This window comes from Eumetopias jubatus, unplaced genomic scaffold, assembly GCF_037043125.1.
Source record: "Eumetopias jubatus isolate StellerSeaLion01/CBP00866 unplaced genomic scaffold, mEumJub1_p1.0 scaffold_6, whole genome shotgun sequence".
In the NCBI taxonomy this organism is placed as follows: domain Eukaryota; kingdom Metazoa; phylum Chordata; class Mammalia; order Carnivora; family Otariidae; genus Eumetopias; species Eumetopias jubatus.
In genome coordinates, this window is record NW_028274812.1 from 1365738 (window position 1) to 1389174 (window position 23437).

Genomic DNA, 23437 nt, shown 5'->3' on the forward strand with positions numbered 1-23437 from the left:
ATCCTAGGAAATTTAAGCATAGGATTCTTTATGTCAGAATATTTATTTCTTAACTCTTCAGCTCTTTTGTAATTATTTACATCCTTCAAATATCAGCTGCAATATTGCTTACATGACTGTACTTTTCATAAATATAGTCCCTAGTCACTTTGTCTCTCATGGTTGTTACATCACGTTATTCCTCACTTCAGAACATAAACGTTCTTGTAATAGTTATAGATACGCTATTTCCCTTGATTATTGCCTATCCACGTAATTAATGTTTTATGAATGAATGAAAGATAAATGTTCACCACTAGGTATTAAGCTCAGTCTTCATGACCAAAACATAAGAGTCTGATGGACAACCTCTGGGACTGGAGAACTGTAAGTGTTTCTGTTAAACAGTGAGCTATTTATGTAGAGAACATGTGAGGAACGTCTCTATCTTTCTCTGGACATGAATGTATTTTAGTGTCCTAAATGATTAAATATATTATTTTTTTAAACCCTCACAGGTTGGAAAGCCCTCTGTGAGCACTGCGATGGATCAGACCAAAAATTAACATCTCCAGAGTGGGAGAGCTGTTGGTGGAATGAGAACAGACATTTAGAGAAACGGGGATCATAAGCTGAGCTCGGAAGGAAGTAACAGGGAAACTTTTCATTCAAAATCAAGTGAAAGGGCTTTTACTCACATCAATCATTTAGCAAGTTCCTACTGACCCACCTTCCCTCAGGTAACAACAACAAGCTCTCTTTGTAGAACTGCTGCTACCACACACACGCACACACACAGGCACACACATACACGCACTGATACACTCTCAGGTACAAACACATGCACACAGAGCAACTATGTGGGGGAAGTGGAGAGTGATCAAAACCAGGCATATTCTGGACAGGAGTCAACATTTGAAGGAATAAGACGGCAAATGCTGTTGAGCAATAGTGTAGTTGTAAATTGGTCTCTCCACCACCATCCCCCCAAAAGAGAGAGAGGTGCCTGATTGGCAGTTTGTCAGTTATCATGGTATTAATATTCCCACCATGTCTGATTTCAAACTATAAGTGACTTTACAATCAGTTGGAAAATTGCAGAATATTTGGCAATTGGTTCTTGTGAGCCAATGGGAGATGGCTTTGGCACACCGTAGGCATGGGATGGGTTTCCCATTTTTATGCTTTATCGCATGGCCAAAAGTGGGTAGGTTTTGGCGAGGAATCATCACCTGGAGAAAGGTAATTTGCACAGAATTGATTTTCTGTCTTCACAGCTTCTAGTTTGAGGCCAGGCCTCAGAGAGCATGTGAGATACCTAGAAGTCCAGTTGATAGTGTGCAGTCTTTGTCACCTGCAGAGCCAGAAGTTAAAATGTGGGGTATCCGTAGACATGGAAAAATTGGGTGGAAACCCGAGGAAGGAGATACAGAAAGGGACATTCATAAATTCTGTGCTAATATGTCTGACCCTGGACCATGCATATGCAAGACAGACTCAGGAAGGCCAGCTAAGGATAAAAGATGTGACTTGAGATCTGAGCTGTCATCCAGAGATAGACTTTGCACTTTGATTCCAACCAAGGTATTACTATGCTCTAACTACAACAGAACACGTTTCAGGGGAATATAACAAAATCCAGAGTCTGAACAAAAAAATATTCACAAGTCAAAAAAGAATCCAAACTTACACAACCTTCAAGGATAATATGACTCAATCTAACGAGAAAAGACGGTCATTGGGAACTGACCCAGATATTACACTTATTAGACCAAGACTTTAAAGCAAGCATTAATACTGTGCTCAGTGACATAGAGGAAAATATATCCATAAAGAATTGAAATGTGGGATCAGATGTTGCAAGAGATGCATTGGAAGGTGGGATGGGGAGTCTTCAGACCCAACACATGTCTGGCTCCTGTGGGAAGAGGGAGAAGAGGGAAGAGGGCCAGCCTGGGTCTCCCAGGAAGGGCCTGCCTCACTGCTCTCGCCCAGCTCAGTTACTTTGAATTGCAGACGGCGAGAAGGGTGGCTGCCTACAGATGCAAGGCTGGGTCCACAGCAGCAGCAGGTGGGGCTCCAGTCCACTGCGCTTCCCACCGAGGGAGATCTGAGCATCCCGTTTTCAAGACTGCCTCAGCGCTGACTTCCAGGTCATTTCTTTGGATTATCTCTAATTTACCTATTCTTCTGTTTCTTACACATTCACTAAATGGAATCAGCGACTCCATTTTTATTTATAGAAGTTTGGGTTTGTTTTTTTTTTTCAAATCCACCCATTCATTTTTCTTAGAGTTAATTATTTTGTTATAGTTTCTCTATTACCTCTTATGTCTCTAATTTTAAATAAACTTGTTTTAAGTCTTTATTCAATTTTTTTTGTATGTTCTAGTAAGTGGAATCCTTATTGAATCAACTGGTTTTTGACTATGATGTATTATTTCCTTGTGTGTCTATCAATTTTTATTGTGAGCTATTTTCTTTTTTCAGATTTCTTTTTCCCTTCTTTTGTTTAAAGTGTAATATACCATCAGGGTTCTCAAACAGTTTCCCAGAACATAACCACATGTGTTTTGTGGTTATGACATTACTACCTTCGGACCAGTTTTTGTGTTAATTTCTTCACCTGGGATGCCGACAAGCAGGGGCGATAAAATCAGATTCTGTGCCCATTCAGGCACAGGCTTATCTTTTGGTCTCTCCTGCTCACAGGCAGTGTGCCAGGGTTCACGTGTCCGCCTGGGCGTTGATGCCACGTTCAGGTCAGAGACCTCAGCTCCCTGCCTGCTCTGGGTTCCATGCCCAGCTTGCCTAGGCCTGCACAGTAGGCACCTTCCCAGTCTTGCAAGCTAAACACAAGGCTCTAGTTGTTACTTGTCCAATAAATTGGGGATTCTGCATTTACTGAGTTGAGCCAGTAGTTTAAAATGAAAAGGAGTACACAATGTTTAGCTTTGTTTGGTGCTTGCTGGGGAAGGTTTTCCAAGCTATGTACCCACCGTACGGCTGGAACCAGGGGACAGAGATCACCAGATCTGCATTTTAGAAAGACTGCTCTTACGCAGCAAGAAGGATCGTGTGGATGGTGTGAACGTGCCCAAGCTGAAAATAGGACACCAGTTATGTGGTGGGACCAGCAGTCGAAGCAGTGGGTGGTGAGGACTGAGTCTAACACAGAAGCTGGGGCACACATCGAGGAACAGGAACATAGAATCGATAGGACTTTCTCCTTGGATGTGAGAATGAAGATGAACAGGGAAAATGTAAACAAGCAAGAAAAGAAAAATCTTGGGGGAAAGTTTGCAGATATTGGATCCTGGTTGCAGAAGACAGGTTTGAATTGCCCCCGTCCTCGTGAGGGTGTGGAAGGCGAAACAGAGGGAGGTGCTGCCACGGCAGGTGAAGGGCCAGAAGGGGTGACTGAGGAGTCAGATGCCTGCCTTCTCGACACAGGGAGAGGCAAGGCCAACGCCGAGGCAGGACGACAGGGAAAGGACTGCTTCCTTGTATTTATGGGTACGTACTCCAAAGGGGGCAGACAGCAAATCATTGTGGCAGGTGCCTCAAACACTTACTTGGGGCGCGGTAAAGGCAGAAAGGGAGGGAAGGAGGAAAGCAAGAAGGAAGTGCGGGTGGAGGGTAGGACCGGCCTGGAATTCCAGAGCATCTAATTGGAATTTCCTCCTTGTCCACCAGAGAAGGAAGCGCACACTTGTATAGGTAACTTCACCAGAATATGTGTTGTGGACAAGCAGAAATGTCATGGTTTTGCTCTGACAGCACAGTGTGTGCCGGCCTTTCGGTCCCCATTATGGAAAAGGCAGGATTCTGAGAGGAAGGGTCGTGGGCTTTGGAGGCCAGCAGACCAGGCGTAAGTCAGGCCCTGCGTAAATGCCAGCCTACTTCTTTTCCCGTTGGGGGTGTCTGTACGTAGGCACACACATGCAGCTGTGCTCCAGAGCACACGCATGGTACGCACACTCACACAGGCGCACCAGCCTACACACACCACCTAGGCACCCCGTGTGCACACACTGTCATTTTGAGACCATGAGCTTCATCAGATCCCTTTGGACTGTAAATAACTCTTCGGCACATGTAAAGATTCTTGTGGTATCCTGTTAGCCTTTTATCGGTTTGTATGTTTCTTGAATGTATCCGTGAAAGTGCACACCTGGAGAAGCAAACACACACAACCTGAAACGCCTGGAAAAGCAGCTTGTGCTCTGACCCGCGGCTGAGAGCGCCGCACGCACCGAAACGCAGGTCTGTGGTGCCCTCCCGTGGACTGCTGTGGCCATTGCACCAGGCAGAAGGCGGCCCTGCCACAGAACCAGGGCAAACACCTGGATTTGTTGGGTGCACTAAAATTTGTTAGACAGTCTGGTTTTCATTTTTTCATTTTTATTTTATTATGTTATGTTAGTCACCATACATTACATCATTAGTTTTCGATGTGGTGATCCACGATGCATTGTTTTCATAGAACACCCAGTGCTCCATGCAGTACGTGCCCTCCTTAACACCCATCACCGGGCTCACCCATCCCCCCACCCCCTCCCCTCTAGAACCCGCAGTTTGATTCCCAGAGTCCGTAGTCTCTCATGGTCTGTGACTATCTGGTATTCAAATAATGAATATTATTTTCTTTGGCAAATGCCAAGGATGATTTCGATATGTTCCAACGAGGCTGAATGAGGAAGGAGAATGTAACACTTTTCAATATGCTGATAGGTCTGACGTAAGGAGGCGAAATTTTGATTCAGATTTACCTTTTAACTCCCAACTTTGTACAGATAAAGTTACTCTGTTTCACATAAATTAAGTTCAACCGTCTAGGGAGAGAAAAAAAAAATCACCACACCATCGTCAGACTTACAAAGATGAAAAAACCCATCATTTCATGAAATCAAGACAGAATGCCATCAATTGGTCAAGGAGGTACAGAGACAAGAACATTAAACATAATCAAAGTGGGGACAAGTTGAACCAAAATACTTTGTGTTCAAATGCAACTGAACGTGACAAGAATAATGCCATAAGTAGGAAGGAGCCAGTAAAGGGGAAAAGGCAACGTTTTTAAAACAATGGGGAAAAATATCATACATGTCCCATGCGTATAGAAAATAGAAAACACGGATAGAAAACTGAAAAGAGAGGGATCCTCAGGTTGGTGCGGAGAAGAAGGAAACAGAACATCCTATGGCTGACAACCCTGAAAACCGTCGTCGTAAGAAAGCCTGACAGGGGTTCCGTGGGCCTGCGTTGGGATCACGGCAAGGAAGAATGACGTTGCTTAGGAAGACAGCACTGCCCGTTCACGACCCACCCCAGGAGCAGGGCCGGTCCCTAAGGGCTTTTTCTCAGCCCACCAGCAAAGTGGAAGCTCAGACGTGCAAGGCCGCTGGCGTCCTCGGGGTGGCCCGTCCCTGAGAGGGTCTTTTAAAAACTCCGGGAAGACACAGACTGCCCGGTTCTCCCCAGTGAGGCCAACACATGAGACCAAGGACCAGGTAAGCACGCATAACGTGTTGGGGGGGTGTGAATTTGGTGTCTGTGAGGGGAGCTAAGGACATCTAGTTACCTAGAATCCTCTCTGTTGGCTAGAGTTTCCTTGAGGGAGAGAGGGGGCGTCAGTAGCTGTGGAGAAAAGAAGAGCAGGGGGCTAAACTTTCAAGCACTTTCAGGAGCCTTCACCACAAAGTGTGGGGTTTGCAGAGTAAACAGCTGGAGCTCCCAGGAATTAATGCATTAGGATCATAATAAAAATGCACAATTGTAAAACAAAAAAGAGTAAGAACCAAAACATAATAAAGTCATAATAGAAATGTGTAAAGTTAGAAAGATTAAAAACAAGAAAACCAAATCTAAAATATTACAATGGGGTGTAAATAATCAACTGGAAGAAATTTCTTTATGCACTCGGTATTAAACTCATGGATTCATTAGAAGGTCGACATGTATTCATATGCACGTGATCCACACACTAGCATTGCAGGTTGTGATGTGGGGAGTGAACGCCACCGTTCGGGCCTAACAGCCTCAGTGTCCTCTTGCGAGAACTTCAGTACTGAACCGAAGAGTGAAACAAGCTACAGCTGGATTCCTGACCCTGTGCTAAGCCCTGGCCTGTCTCAGCGCTCTCTAATCTGCACAAGAGCCCAGGGGTTGTTTCTGCTCCGTTTGCACAGGAGGACTCCAAGGCATAGAGACGTTTGGGAAGCCATGCATGGTAAAGCTCAGATTTTACGTATTTTCAGTGACAAGTGTACACAAATTTGGTGGCAAGTAACCATGTCATTTCTGGTCTGATATTTTTTTCAAGATGTCCTTTTTCTAGAAAAGTTGGAGTTTTAGTAATGATGACATTTCTTTCCCAAGGTCCTTCTGTCCCTCCTGGACCGGCAGGGGCAGAGCAGGCTTCCCAGCCTGGCCGGTGTGTGGGCAGCATGTCCTCCCCCACCCCCTCCCCTCTAGAACCCTCAGTTTGTTTCCCAGAGTCCATCGTCTCTCATGGTTCATCTCCCCCTCCGATTCCCCCCCTTCATTTTTCCCTTCCCCCTCCTAATGTCCTCCATGTTATTCCTTATGTTCCACAAATAAGTGAAACCATATGATAATTGGCTTTCTCTGCTTGACTTATTTCACTGAGCATCATCTCCTCCAGTCCCATCCATGTTGGTGCAAAAGTTGGGTATTCATCCTTTCTGACGGCTGAGTAATATTCCACTGTATATATGGACCACATCTTCTTTATCCATTCATCTGTTGAAGGGCATCTCGGCTCTTTCCACAGTTTGGCTATTGCGGACATTGCTGCTATGAACATTGGGGCGCATATGGCCCTTCCTTTCACTACATCTGTGTCTTGGGGGTAAATAGAGCCCTATGATCCAGCAATTGCACTACTGGGACTCCCTTTCTTCTGTGCTGCCAGATTGGGCCCTCGTGCCGTGGAAGCCTATTTCCACAGTCCCCTCCCCCCTCCAGCCCACGTCCCATCCATTTGTGAGACCTCCTGGCAACGGTGCAGGCCGTGACCTGTCACTCCTCTGCTGGCCCAGCACACCGGGACAGACAGTTCAGGGCCCCCGAGGGCGCCCTCCCTCAAGCTTTGTCTTCCTTCTCCGTGCGGCATGTAAACTTGCTTTTCCCCAAGTACCTGATCAGCTCTCTGCAGGCACAGCCTGACTTGTACTTCTTTATAAACCAAAACCCTACGTGAGCACAACTGTGCAATGTAAGTCTATGGGGGACGCTTAACTAAACATTTGCAGAATGATGCCTCATGGAACATAGCCACCTGTGCGAGATGGTTTTAGAGGCACTGAGGGAGAGAAACAGCATCAGCTGATTAAAAATACCGGTGGACATGGTGCCTGGGTGGCTCAGTCGGCTGAGTGTCCGCCTTCGGCTCAGGTCATGATCTCAGGGTCCTGGGATCGAGTCCCGCATCGGGCTCCCTGCTCAGGGGTGCACCTGCTTCTCCCTCTCCCTCTGCTGTCCTCCCTGCTCGTGTGCTCTGGCTGTCTCTTTGTCTCTCTCAAATAAATAAATAAAATCGTAAAAAAAATTACCAGTGGACTGCCCTCTCCAGGACCTCTCCGGCATGCTGTCAGACAAGAGAGCACTGTCCTGCTCAGGAGCACAGAATTCACATGTGGGAAGTCTAATTCAGATCCCATTTGTCACAATGTTCTCAAAATATCTGATGCCTTCTTTTAATATAGATAATCTGAGCTGCTGAAATATACAGAGTTGTTTTAAAAATATTCCAAACATAGAAATTACTTTCAAACATTCTGTTTGGACCATGTGTCCTTTTTTGGAAATAAAAAAGAAAACCATTCGTTTCTAAGCATAAACAGAATACATATTTCTAGACTCTATGTTTGTAGTCAAAATTTGGAACCAAATATCTAAAAGTGAAAATATCTTGTGCGTGCAGGTTAGAGAAAGTCACATGGTTAGTTTTGATCACTATTAATTTTCCACAGCTAAAACCCATGTGACTTCAGTTTTTCTTTTTAAAAAAACCCGGTAGTACTTATCATCCGTTCAAGGTTTCCTGATGCTACGTACATTGAACCCTGGATCCAAGGTTTCCTGATGCTACGTACATTGAACCCTGGATCCCAGACGCGTCGTGCACCAAGAGGGCCCATGTTCTGCACCTGAATGCCCAGCAGGTGGATGCCCCACCTGCCTGCCATCTCCCACCCTTTGTCCCCACCTGCCCCCCTCCACAGATCCCCTCCCTGTCCTGAGTGCTGGACACCTGCACCGTTCCCTCCCACTTGGGGGACACAAAGCGAGAGAGGTGGGTGCAGAGGGAGGCCCTGGTCCAGGGTAGCGACCCCTCATAGAGACTGGCAGGACCCTGAAAGAGAGGCCGGGTGGCCGGAGGCCTGAGGCGACGTGCAAGGAGCAGCCGGTCAGAGGAAATCACCGGAGGGTGTGCTAGTCTCCTCTTGTTGCCATCGCAAATCACTGCAAACTAGTGAATTTAAACAACACAGATTTCCTTTCTTTGGGTTCTGGAGGTCAAAGGTCTGCAATCAAGGTGTCAGCAGTCACATTCTTTCTGGAGCCTCTGGTTGTGTGGGGGTGTTTCTTGCTTTTCCAGCTTCTAGAGGGGCCTGCATGCCTTGGCCACGTGGCCACGTCTTCCTCCATCTTCAAGCCCCTCCAAACTCCGGTCCTCTTTTTTCTAGCTCCGACCCTCTGGCATCCTTCCTGTAAGACCCTTACGATTACACAGGCCCGCCCGGATAACTCAGGACCATCTGCCCATCTTGTGGGGAGGCTCCCCGCTTGGACCCTAATCCCAATCCCCATGCAAAATCCCTTCTGCCACGGAGGTGACCACATAGTCACAGTTCCATGGTGGTTTACGATGTGGACGTCTTTGGGGCCCTTATTCGGCCTCCCACAGAACAAGGAGGGGTAAACAGTAAGACTGTCCCCCGGATAATTACTGTGCGCACAATTCCTTTGCTCCACCAGTTTTTCAAGTGTCTGTTAAAATGTTTGAAGTTTAAAAACAACTTCATTGGCTCCAAAACAGGGAAATCTGTTGCAACTTTTAGGTCAGTCAAGGTGTAGTCCAAAATGTTCCGCTTCGTGCATTCAATAAACTGCCTAAAACATTCTGGGGGTCAGAGGTTCTCACTTGGGAATGAGTCTCAGATAGGCCCAAGGATCAGCAACACATCATAGGAAACAATGAAGCGAAGGAGACATCATACTGATGCTTCTTCAATCCTTTAAAAACCTTCTACAGTTTTTACAGAAACAAAATCCAGTGTGGTACGAGGCCGGATTTTTAAACATCTGGCGTAAGGGGCAGGGAGAGGTGCTCTGTAGGGAGACAGGCTGGAGTGCGGCACCGAGGCAGGGGCCAGAGGGTGGGACGTGTGTCTGCTTCAGCTGGGACCCAGTTTGCTCCCTGTTTGCCGTCCTCCTGCCCCAGGAAAGAGTGTGGCGTAGAAAGTGAAACCAGCACTGGTCCTTCCAGGGTCCTGTCCCCCGGCCACGCACGTCGTGGTGGATGAGGGCGCAAGGGCGCCTGCGCGACGTTTGAATTCGGGGTCCACGCGTCTCCTCGGCACGCGGCCCGCCTGGAAAGAACAGACAAGGAACCCCACAAGACGGGTGCTCTGTCGGCGAGCGTTTCCCGGCTTGCCCTGGCGTTCGGCGTGGCAGGCACCTCGGGCATCCCAGGCCCCCGACCCCAGAGCGCAGGGGCCCGAGTGGGGCGTCCACCACGACGGAGACCCTCATCGGCTTGACATCCGCGTCTGGGCGCCATTCGAGGGACAAGAAAAGACAGGACGCAAGCCTCTGGATTTTCTTCCAGAAGAAGTGGAATAAAAGCCACAGACAGGTTACCAGACAATATCAGATAAAAAAGACCATAGGCACTTGGGCTTCTGAGCTTTATTTTAAAGTTTTGCATCAACCAGCTCATTTGTGAGCAGAGCCCCAAATTGTTATTTGTTCTCTCCCAGGGCTGGGCTGGCTCACTGCACGGCCAAGCCTTCCCTGTGATTACTCTTCCCAACAGGTACTGACCTCATTTGATTATGTAAAAGTTAAATTTGGACATGAATCACCTTTTAAATATTAACCAACCCTACAGACCTGTCCACCACTAAACCTGTCTCCTTTTCGGTGCAGTTAAACCTGCCAATGTGCCCATAAAGAGGCTCCCCTTCATTAAAGAAAAAGATGAGGAATAGGCACGTAGAAAGAACAACCCAGCCTTATTTTTAGTACTTCCTGAAATTTTATTTTCTTATAAACAACCACTAGTGTGTCATGCATTTTAAATTTCCTTTTTGAAATGGAAAAAGAAAGGGAGAGAAATGAACCACAGAGTTGGCCAAGCTCCATCCTCCGACAAGTATTTATCGGTTCCTCATCTCTGGTGATGCCGGGCCAGGCCGACTGGACTTCCCTTCTGTGACAACCTGCTTCCACAGGTTTCTGCTGACCGGCGGCCTAGGATAACCTTTCATTAGATACAGAAAAACAAAAACAGCTCTTACTAATAAAGTCTGGAGGTTATGCAGGAATCCTCGGCTGTGCCGTGCGGCCAAGCTAATGACAGAGCAGTGCTGGCCCCATGGGCTCTGTGGGTACTGGGGCGTCCATCTCGGCGGCCCAGGCGGGATGGGAGGGCTGGCTGCAGCACCAGGGCCACCCTCCCCACCACAGCCCCCGGCGGCCACCACCTGGGGAGGCCCCACTCGGTTGCCGCATCCACTTACTGGAAACTGCGCAACCATGTCTCGGGGTCAGTTCCTGAGCAGCCCATAAATAATAGTTTCCAGAAGTGCATTTCTCTGTTTACCGTCAGCCCTCTCCTCCACACCTCCCTGAGTGATAAATCTAGCCGTGGAAATCAACAGCATCGTTGTTCTAGGATCTTACAGTTGGGAATGCTTAAACGCCGCATGCCCACAGCCTGCAGACATGCCGTAAATACAGCATCATGAGTCTCTGTTTCATAAAATGAAGGGCAGGGCCGCAGACCTGCCAACCGAGAGCGCTCTGTGCAGCAGGGATCAGTGGACTCTTTGTCACTGGCGGGGGCGGGCGGGGGGCCACGCTGTCACCTGAAGACAGAGACGTGGGTCCTTGGCCCTCACCACTAATGACTCACGAACCCAAGCCTGGAGCCCAGAATCCAGAAATAATGCACACGGGTCAGGCTCAGAAATAGCAGGGCCGCTGGAGAAAATGTTCAGGCCGGAGGCGCACGTTGGCTGACTGGCCACCTGCGTGGCAGCCACCAGGCTCCGTGGTCACCCACTGTGTCGGGACCTTTTGGCACCCAGGGAAACCCTGCTGTCCTGAGGGTGAGGGACCCTGAGGATGGGAAGCCAGTGCTGCCAGCTGGCCAGGGGCCCCCTTCCCTTCTCTCTCCTGACTTTCACGATCATCAGAAAAGGTGGAGCTTCCCCATTTACTTAAAAATTTCACATAGAATTCGAAAAGAGTCCATTACCCTCCCACATCCCTACAAGCCAAGAAAACAAGAACAAGCCCAGATCTTCTGACTTCAAGCCTGAGCTCGGGTGCCTGTGCCCTCGGTGGGCACCCAGACGGGGCGGCCCGGCTGCGGGACCCATGGCTCCGGGGCAAGGCTGAGATTTGCCTCCGGCGCAGGCAGAGACCAACCACAGCCCAGCAGCCATCCCAGAACAGATCCTGAGACCGGGGCTCCCTCCCTCTGGAGCTTTGGGCGGCTTGTCCCCCCCTCAGGTGGTCCCAGGAGGGCTCGCCGGCTGTACCCGTGGGCAGAGAGGAGGGGGCTCGGGATGGGGCGCAGAGAACAACACAGGAGCACAAACAACCAATTTCATTTGTCCCTTCAAAATTCCTTCAGGAGACTCGGCAGGATGAAGCCATGGCTTTGAGTGAGTTTTGTGGCTTCCTTCATGGGAAGCCTGCAGTCACATGGACTGGGGGCTGAAACACCAGGACGTCACCTCGCCTCCTTTTGAAAAGAGACAGAGAAATGTGGGATGATTCCCCTGTGTCCTCTCTTGGTAATTCCTTCATATGCTCCCACTGACCACGGAACGCATTCACAGCCCTTAGGACCATTACTGACCCACGTAATTCTAGTACAAAGCAGATGAGCAGTGAATAAAGCTCAGTGTCCATGGACACAGCTGAGATGTTTTCAGGTAGAGGGATGCATTCGGGTGGAAGCACACAGATAATTCAGGGAGCCCTCTAACAAAAATAACACCAAAGCACAAACAGAAAATTTGTTACGAGAGTGAACATTGACTCATAATGTGAAAAGAAACCTCAACAAATTATCCATTTAAAAAATCTGACAAACACTCCAAACATAAGATCCTTACAAGCAGAATATAATATTTTTATTGAATAACTAGCTAATATATACTAATTTTCCCCAATTTTCTGCATACTATTTTACCATCTTTCCATGTACCAATGACTATTCCTAATTTAGTGTTTCCTATGAAGAGAATAGAAAGAAAACTCAATTTCCATAGATGCACGAAAGCTATTTTTATTGTTATTAATTACTGGCCATAAAACATGTGACTTCACATCAGAAATACTCACCGTATGTAACACCATTCCAGACGTGTGTCTTGCGGACACTGGGATTTTGATAAATTCTGTCTTGCATGATTACAATAAACATATTTTAAATCTATGTGTATGTCACGTGTTTATCATTGCATTCTTAACCGAATATTCTGGACATAAGAGGACTTCTGTTTTGACCAGGCCTGGACGAAACCTGCTAATAATTTATGGGCATGAGAAACGCAGACATTTCCTGTGGAATGGCTTTGGGTCACTCCCTCGAAGGCTGGCTTCTCCTTCATTGCCCACCTCACCTACCCCAGGCCCCGAGGACACGTCCAGGTTGGGACCGGCCTCTGCCCTCTCCTTTGGGTCACGGGCCAGGTGGAGGGCAACACGTCAGTGAATACGCTGGAAGCTGTTGCCCGTCTGGGAAGACGGGCTGTAACTGAACTGTCCGAAGAAGCAACGGTGAGCCGTGTGAGTACCCCACCACGCCCGAACTAAACAGTGCAGACACAAGGAGAGGACATGAACAAGGGCCGAGGGACAGTGGTCTCCACGGCCTGCACCTGGAGGAGATAACTCTGTAAACACACGTGGCCGATGGGCACATCCACAGCGTGGGCCCTGGCAGCTGTGGCAGGGAGGATGGTGTGGCCGAGACATCAGCCCCACCCGGATCCGTGTCTGGATGTGTGCGAGGTGACTGAGTTCGAGCTAACACAGTATCATGGAATGGGGCCGTTTCTGATCCGATGGCTTTGGCCTAAGCGTCCACTTGCCGAATGAGCAAATGGGCCAGCGACCTCAGAGCCGGGCAATGACGGGGCATCAGCCCTTACCCTGTGTATGAAAGACACTGTCCTTAGTGGAAACGTCGTGGGAAATGTACTGGAAGTCACCAGGTATATATTGGATAAGTGCATGTGTTTCCAAGGGTTTTAAGTCAAGTTTGAAGGTTAGACATGGGGGCAAACCCGTAAAAACGTCCAGTGCACGTAGCTGCCTGTAAGCCCGTAAAATCTAGGAGAGTATCACCTCCAGTGTTAAGTCCCATCCAACACTGCCTCCCCCAAAATCAGGTATTTTGGGTGGGGGCCGGGATGGGACTTGATGCTGCCCCCCATGGCACTGGATACTCCGGATCATTTGGTCCAGGTGCTCAGCCAGTGGTCTGTCCTGGTCCTGGGGCACAGACCGTGGGGCCCCGGGCCCTCGATTGCGTGTTCTCACCATCCGTGAACTAGTCTCGGTCAGGACAGGCTCACACGAGGAAAAGAGCAGGCATGGGGCAGGATGAAGAGAAGTTAGGTGGGTTATATGAGGAACATGCCACCTTCTGCCTCTCCGCCATGCTGTGCGGAACTCAAAATGCAGAGCTTGTAAAGTGCACGGTGCATGTTTTGGAAAACAACGAATTCTTCTGAGAGATGGATATAAAAATATATATTCCTTTCAAATGGCTCCTTGGCTTTCTTCCTTCTTGTGATAGAAAGCTCCTGTCTCCCAGGAAGCTTTTCTTTTGCGTGTCTACGTGAAGTACAATATTGTTACAATAGGGTGTATAATTTTTACAAATAAAACTGAAGTTTTTGATTGCTATCCATGGAACAATACATTTCTTATTGGATACCTGCTTTATTCTTCTAGAATTCTTTACAATCCCACAATATATCATTATGGCAGACTCCCGTCAGCCCCATCCTCTGTAACCTCCACCTTCTGTGTTCAGTAACTGTATGTGCTTTGGGCCACCGTCCTGCCTAGGACTCATGTCGGGGGCCCAGAAGGGACGCTGAGGAGCGCAGAGCTTCTCCTCGTTACTGGCTGCTGTTGGAACGGGTGGCTGATGCAGAAAGTGGTGACTTGTCCCACTCACTGACCTGTGGCGCCACATTCCCGCCCAGACCCCCAGACGCTCCGGCCCCAGATGGCAGGCCAGTCCCTGCCCATCCCACCACGCTCCACCTTGCCCCCAGAGCTTTCTCTGTGAACACTCGAATCTGTTCCATCATCTCTGTCTCCTTCTCTCTGGAGAACAGAGGCTGAACTCCATCCGGGGCTCTGAGAGTCCACAGAAGCCCCCACAGAAGCCCCCACCAGCTGTGCAATCGCCAGCCTCCCAGGGGAGCACGCCCTCGAGGACTGTCGCCCGCACAGAGTGGTGCTCCCTGCCAGGAAACTCTCCGTCACTCAAAACTCCTGTTGAATTGCTGGCTTCTCTGGTCTCAAAGTACTATGCACATATTCCTCCTGTATCATAGTCTTACCTTAATTATATGTCTGCATCTAACTATTCCCATCTTCCTTATTCACACTGATTCTGAGCACAGTGCCTCACTCCGTGCACAACCGCGATAAAGAAACTGTCAGGGAAATTAGTGAGGACACGAAAGAGTGTGTAATTGGTGAGTGTTAGGGATCGGCAGGCTCACTCACAGACAACTCCGGATAATCAGCACTGACTCTCAGCCAGAAGCACCTGCCCGCGGGTCAGCCCCTCCTTGCAGAGGAACTCGGCCTCGCCCCCATTTGGAGGGTCCGTGAGCTGCACCTGTTCGGTCCCCGCGGGATGCCCATTGCTGTGGCCGGCGGTGCTGGGAATGCCAGAGAACAGGAGGCTTTGGTCTTCCTGCTCTCGAGGAGGAAGCAAGCTCACGAAAGCCGAGCTGGAGGCAAAAGTGGGCCCCACGAACCACTGTGAGGACCCGTCACCAAGTCCAGGAGGCTTAGTTCCGAATGCAGGGGCGGCGGGAGCTGAGAGAACAGCACAGTTTGTAGGGACTCTGAAGGTCAGAGGTGAGCTCCCAGGAGGCGCCTCTCAGCTGGCTCTGCTCCTCCAGGTTCACCACCCCCACCCTGTGCTCACCACACTGTCTTCTTCTCCTTAAATAATAATTTTGACAGTAGCCTGCAGTTTCAGTGCTAGACGTTGAACGAAGTGCTCTACACTCCCTTGTCCACCTAACCCTCACCAAAGCCGCAGTCTGTGCCGTGGGTCGCATTCCATAAAGGGAAACCAAGGCACAGAATGATGAATCCCCATGCCCAGGTGACTCAGAGTCCTGACCACTGACAGTTCCAGCATGTCTGTGCTCAGGGGCCCCGGGGCCAGGCTGGAGAATGGGGTCCACGGAACTTCTGATGACACAGTGATTTTGGTACAATTGAGATGATTTCAGCCACCCTCCAGAGAGGGTGGGGCAGAGAAGGGAGTCTGGTGTGGACTGGGGGCGGGCGGGGCACCCCGCCTCCTGCCATCACTGAGGACACACAGTGCTGCCCCTCGGTGCCCCACTGCTCTGCTTCAAAGAGCGGCCAGAACCCGGGGAGAAGTCCGTCCAGCAGGCAAGCCCACGCGGCCGCGCGAGCACATTTATGGGAGACCGTCCTGTAAATGATGAGTCAAAGGGTCTGGCTCAGTTTGAGAATTTCAGGACCCAGTCTGATTCGCTGAACTGGGTAGGAAGCAGATGCTGGGGTAAAGCATTTGGTTAAATTTAATTTCGGTATTGGATTTAGTATGGCTTTCTTCTGCTAACGCTCCAAAAGTTTCTATCACGTCTAAATATATCTGGCTCCTGGATCTGTAGGTTACCAAAAATATGTGTTCAATGCCGTGGCTCGCCCCAACCGTTAATAACTGACAGATGCCAACACCACACAGCAATTTGGAATACTTCTTAAAATTTCCATTTATTACAAATTGAACTTTGTACTTGGGAATGTTGAAATTGACATTTGCAAACTATCACAGTAAAATTTACTCTGTTTAGATGCAGTCTGAATGGTTCTTTTGAAAACTGCTCATATCAGTTTCTAAAATTTCTCAGTGGTTTCTGAAATTTCCGTTGTCGTAGATTTCACAACAATCCCCATTTTAAATCATCTCTGACGTATATGTGTTGTTTTATTACAGTGAATTAAAATATATAGTTTAAGGAAGATGCATCTTTTTCATTTTTGTCTTTTTAAAATTTTTTTTAAGATTTTATTTATTTATTTGAGAGAGAGGGAATGAGAGACAGACAGCATGGTGGGGGGAGGGTCAGAGGGAGAAGCAGGCTTCCCACTGAGCAGGGAGCCCGATGCGGGACTCGATCCCAGGACTCCAGGATCATGACCTGAGCTGAAGGCAGTCGCTTCACCAACTGAGCCACCCAGGCGCCCCTTATTTTTGTCTTTTTAAAACATTTTTAATAATGTACGCCAAGAAAATACTGTAGCAAACCCTTGAACAGCATGGTTTCAAATGCACGGGTCCACTTATATTCCGTTTTTGATAGATACAGCACAGTCCTGTAAATGTATTTTCTCTTCCTAACGATTTTTTAATAACATTTTTCTCTTTAACTTACTTTATTGTAAGAACACAGTATATAATACATATAACATACAAAATACGTGTTAATAAACCGTTCGTGTGATCAGTAAGGCTCCCGGTCAACAGTAGGCTGTTAGTGTGAAGTTTTGGGGGAGTCAAAAGTTCTACACATGTTTTTGATTGTGTGCTGTTTGCCGCGCCTAACTCCAACATCGTTCAATGGTCTGTCATACTTGCTAAATTGTCACTGAGTGATTGATTAATAATGTGTTCATGCTGTGAAATGAGAGCAAGGAATCACGCTACATGCAAGGTACGGCCGAGCAAAACACCTCCACGGTTCAGCGGAGTCAAGTGAGCATGTGGGGTCCTTCCTGCGAACCATGGAAGGGACACTGGCCTGGTCTGTTCTCAACCTCCCCCATCTTCCTCTTTTTCTATCAATTCTTCTCGATATTAAAAAAAATGAGATATTTATCATGATGTGGTTATTTCATGTCCTGGAGGCAAATTTGGGATAGTTCTTACCTTGGTCAGTATTTAAACCCATACTTTCCGTCTGAGAAAGAGAAGTCTGAACAACACCTGGAGAGTCCCAACAGTTACTAAAAGCAGAGAATTAGCTTCCATTGTTCTGTACTTCCTCTTCCGGAGTCTGTTGGATTGTTCACAGAACCATATAGTAAAACATTACTTGATAAGATATAATATTCCTTTTCATGGTATCCCGGAAACAAAACCCTTTCTGAAAGAGAAATACAGTCTCAGTGTTGCATTCATTTTATTTGCCATATATCATATGCTTGCAGCATAGTGTGGAGATTAGTGTCTCCACGCCAAATTGTAGGTGCTGACTTCTCTTTTAATCCATGGTGGATTTGGCTTATGGCTATTTGCCCTCTGTGGAGAAGTGCTCTGCTCACTGCAGGCAAACACGGCTCCTTGCTCTTCACCCTCTAATGGATCCTGGACTGAATGTCCAGCTCATGCCTTATTTTCACCCACTGCAGAGCCTTTAGCAATTACACTTCATAGGATCAGCATATTTCACAGATCACGTCAAGTATCTTATAATAAGAAAGCTAGTCCAGAGCGAGGCCATACTATAGCTCTCAGAACACATTTCCTTGGCCAACTACCAGCAACTCAACCCGCCACCTACCTTTGAAAGGTTCTCTTTCAGTTGGCCTACACCTGGAGGGGTCAGTCTCTTATGACTTCACTGTTTCAGTTGATTCTGTGAGACGCAAAGTGCTACCAGAGCCTTCTACACCCAACAAAAGGCTGAGCAGAGCTGAGCACTTGGGGAGCTTCCAAGATCAAAGCATAATGACTTAAAAGTGGGTCACTTCTACTCAAGTGGCTATGGAAGATATTTTGCTTCGAAGCTCTCAAAAATAGGCATTTGGGTCTATCAGGGGAAATCCAGGATGAAGCATAATCTTCAAGAGTTCCATGCAGCTGGGTAAATTTTCTCAGAAAGAGAAGATGAAGCCTATTCAATGCAACAGGGAAGAGTTTGTAGCAGGGATAATGGGGTAGACACATGATGATGAGGAAGACTTAGAGACGTTAGGGAGAATCCAGACATTCTATTTCTAAGATCACCATTACCTGTGCCTCACCTGCACAGATGGCCTTGCTTGGGTCTACCAGCTGTCTGGCATGTCTGACCCTGAGAGGTCCTGGAACATGGGATTCTCAGTGCTGACAGCAGGGCCATCCCAGGAAGGCTGGTCAGTCTATGGAGGAAGAGAGAGTACTTTCTCTCTGCCTATGGGTAAGTAGACTGAAAGGCAGCAGGACCTTTTGTTTCAAATGGTTATACTAAAAAAATTAGAATTAGGGCTTCTGTTCAGTATTTCCCTTTGGGTTTCTTATGAAAATGTAGTTCCTTTTATTGTTCAGTTTCCAAGTTATTTTACTGGGTACTGACGACTGTAGAATCCAGCAGAGACAGGGAGCGATCACACTCTCTCCCTCTCCTTACTGTATTATGGCGCAATGCTTTCCTTACCTGTTCTGACATCAGTACAAATACACCAGCTCCTCTAAGCCAGTGGTGCGTGCCATCCCCCACCCCTTACTGTGGTTCATCTGTGTCTTCACCTCGCAGGTGGGTTTCTCGTAGGCAGGATGTAGTTGGGCTTATTACTATTATTGTTACTAATATTATTCATTCTGACAGGCTCTGTCTTTCAACTGGTGCATTTAGACCACTGATGTTTAAAATGATTATTGATATAGTTGGATTCAATATCTACCATATTTATAAGTGTTTTCTATTCATTATACTTCTTTTTCCTGCCTTCCCTAGTTTTTTTTAAAGATTTTATTTATTTATTTGTGAGAGAGAGAGAGTGAGAGAGAGAACGAGCATGAGCGGGGGTATGGGGAAGCAGACTCCCTGCTGAGCAGGGTGCCTGATGCAGCGCTTGATCCCAGGACCCTGGGATCATGACCTGAGCTGAAGGCAGACCCTTAACTGACTGAGCCACCCAGGCACCTCACCTTTCCCTGGTTTTAATTGAACAGTTTATATGATTTCGTTTTCTCTCTTATCTTAGCATATCAATTATACTTCCCTTTAAGAAAATCTTTATGCTCATCCTAAAGTGTGCAGTATACATATGCAGCTAATCTGAGTCCATTTTCAAATATCCTGCACCGTGTCATGGGTACTCACACAGAATTCCTTATGCCTCCCTCCTGTCCCTAATAACATTGCTGTTGTTCATTTCACTAACTGATACGCCATAACCACCCAGCAAAGTGTCACGTAATTACTGTGAACAAACAGCTATATGTTAGATAAGGAAATTAAGTATTTTACTTTACCTTCACTTATTCCATTTATAACACTCTTCCTTTCTTTATGTAGATCTGAGCTTCTGAGCTCTATCATTTTTCTTCTGGAGAATTGTTTTAGCATTTCTTTCAGGATGGCTATACTGGCAAAGAACTCCCTCGTGTTCTGTTCCTCTGCAAAAATCTCGATTTCTCCTTCATTTTTGATGAATAATTCACTAGGTATTGAATTCTTGGTTGGTGTATTTTTTATCTTTTAACATTTTTAAAGAAAAATATTTCTTCAACATTTTACTGCAATCTCTTCTTGTGTGGACCTGATGAGGAGTCCAACATGATTCCCAACCATTTATCCAACCTTCCTAGTTTATATGTAAGGTTGTGCTTTCTTTTGCTCTTTCAGCATTTTCTTTTCATTTTTGGTTTTCTGCACTTTGAAGACTGGTATGTTAATGTGTGGGTTTTTGGTATTTATCCTTCTTGGTGTTTTCTGAATTTCCCGGATTTGTGGTTTAGTGTCTGTCATTTAATCTGGAAAATTCTTAGCTATTATTACTTCAAATATTCTGCTCTATTCTCTCCTTCTGTTATCCCCATTATGGGTGCAACACACTTTCATAATTCTCCTATAGTGCTTGAATAGTCATTTTTTTCCTCCTTCTTCCTTCTTTTTTTTCTCTGTGTTTTTCAGTATGGGATGTTTTACTGACATACCTTCAAGCTCCATGATTCTTTCCTCAGCCATGCTCTCTCTACTAATAAGCTCTTCATAGGCATCCTTCGTTGCCATTAGTGTTTCGATTTTGAGCTTTGGTTGTGACACATTCTTAGAGCTCCCATCCCCCTGCTTATCAGCATATCACCCATTCTGCGTGCTGCCCGGCTTTTCATTAGAGCCCTTCCCCTACCAATCAGTTATTTAAAATTCACTCTTTGATCATTCCAGAATCTGTGTCATAGCTAAATCTGGCTTCTGATGCTGGCTTTTTCTCTTCATGCGCATTTTTTTCTTGCCATTTATCATGTATTAATTTTCTCTAGCTGAAAGCCGGACATGATGTATTAGGTCATGGGAACTGAGGTAAATAGGCCTTCGGTGTGATTTTATGTTAATACCATGAGGAGCTGGGCTGTGTTTAGCACTTGCTGCAGCTGTGGTCTCTGAGGCCCCAGTGTCCCTAGGGTCCTTGTTGTGGACCCCCTGGTCTTGGGGTCTCTAAGAACTCTCAGAACTACCCTGCACACTGTGCACCCAATAGCCCCCTGCTACTGACTGGACCTGCCAGCAAGGTGCTGATTTACTCATCTATAATCTGATGATGTTATCTCTTCCCTTCTGTGGACATGTCCCCAGATTGTAACCTTCCCAAGTGTCGCTTAGCTTTTTCTCTATCCCCTTCAGTGAGACGGGAAGGTGAGAGGGGCTGGTGCTGGGTAATTTCCTTCCCCCAAGTGAGGTAGATCTCTGTTAAGTCTTTGTCCCTTGAGAGTTACCTTTTTTCATGTAGAAAACTCTGGATCTATGCATTAGTGTCCTCGGGCTATGGTGACAAACAGCACAGAATGTGCAGTTCAAACAACAGACTGTTTATTCTGTCCCAGTTTTGGAAGCTGGAAGTCCAATACTCTGATGTGGGCAGGAGGCCCCTCCTGGGAGTGTAGACGGCGTCTTCACCCTGCGTCCTCACATGACTTCTACCCTGTGTGTGTCTGTGTCCACATCTCGTTGATCATATTGCATCAGGACCCACCTCATCTTACCTTGATCAGCTCTGCAAAGACCCTAGCCTCAAATACAGTCGCATTCTGAGGTCCTGGAGATTAGGACTCCAGCATATAAATCTGGGGAGTGGGGACACAATTCAGCCCATAACAGCGAGCTTCAAAATGGTTATTTTTACTTCCTCCTGCCAGAAACATGAGGGTTTCTCTTGATTCTTTGCCTTCAGAAGCTGCTGGGGCACCTGAGGGTAAAGCCTTGGAAATTGTTGGGTCTGTGACTATAGCCCCTGGGGTCACTTTTTCTCACAGTTGTCCACACTCAGCCTCCAAAAATTTTTTAAATTACCACATGAACTTTCTTCCCAGGTTATGGCTGATGACTTCTCCCCCAGGAAGTTGAACTTGGCTGTGACCCCTTGGTCTGTCTGTCTCTCTAGATTTGGGGGTGGTAGTTTTCCCAGCAACCCAATTCTGATATAGGTCCATGAGAAGTCACTGATTTTCACTTTGTTCAGCTTTTTCTTGTTGAAAGGATGGAAGGACAACTTCCAAGCTCTCTCCAGGTTGGATGTGTCCTGGAGGTGTTGCCCCAGTGCAGCCTGAGGTGAAGGGACCACAAGGGGAGGTGAAAAGGGCCCCCACACGCCAGGGCTTTCACAGGCACATGGGGGAAAGGGGCTCTTCTGGCATCTCCCCACAGCCACCCTGTCACAATGCTCTGATATTTCCCTGAGACAAAGCTAGCTCAACATGTGCATTCCATCACCTCAAAGCATGAACCGGTAGGGAGATTCCTCATCATTCTGCCAAATCCCTCCCCTCCTGCCCGCTACGCTGGCAGAACCCAGTCTTGAGCCTCCAGACCATCTGGGGCTCATTCTCTGTGCCCGGCTTCTGCCCTGTCACCTCCCAGACCCTCTTGCTGCTGTCCACAGGCTTCCACCCCCCTCAAATTGCTTGCAGGAAGCCACCTTGAGCTCACCTTTCAGACTTGTTATTTCTTCTCTAAAACTGTCCCGTATCAAGAGCACTCAGTTGTCTTAATACTACCGTTCAGAGAATAGCTGCTCTGCGGTGTTTCAGCGATTCAGGACACCCCCAGCTCAAATCCATCCCCTCCCTTCATAGTCTCTATGACTTTGTCCTGTCCTCCCCATGCACACGTAGTCCCTGCTGGACTCTGCCCTGCCTGGGCCGCTCCCAGAGCCCCACAGAAAGACCAGGTCCTCACCTCTGCAGCCCTCGGCCTGGCCCGACCCTCACCTGCCTCCTACGGTACCCCCAAGCACTGCCTGCCCTCCCCATCCCTGCATGTGCTGCACAGGTTTCACGCACCCCTAGCAAGCCTCCACGGCTCAGTCCTGTCTCCTGTGATAACTCCTGTCTCCGGAGCTCCGGGACGATGTGCCGCCTGAGCCACATCACTTTGCCATCATGTGGACTGAATTATAGGGTTGCTCTGGGTCCAATTGTAAGCTCCCTGAGGGCAGGAAATAAAATATGTTTTTAAATTTTTTAAAAATTTTATTTATTTATTTATTTATTTGAGAGAGAGAGCCTGCACGAGCAGGGGGAGGGGAAGAGGCAGAGGGAGAAGCAGACTCCCCGCTGAGCAGGGAGCCCAATGTGGGACTTGATCCCAGGACCCTAAGATCCTGACCTGAGCCGAAGGCAGACGCTTCACTGACCGAGCCCCCCAGGAGCCCCTAAATAAATAAAATCTTTTAATAAAATTAAAAAGTTAATTATTTAACCAGTTTAAAAAGAAAAAGAAAAGAAAAGAAGAAACTACCCCTCAACTAGAATGGCAAGAGTGTGAGAGCTGAAGTGGGAAACGTTTTAGACCTAATCCCTCATTTTTCAAATGGGGAAACGAAGGCCTAATGCATATAAAACAGGCACCGGCGTCGGCTCAGTGCTGAGCTGACAACCAGCTGTCCACACCCTCACCCTCTGACCAGGCCATCTGCTTGGTCCCTGAAACTGGATCCCACAGAATGGTGGGCGTGATTCAGGGAGGGGGCA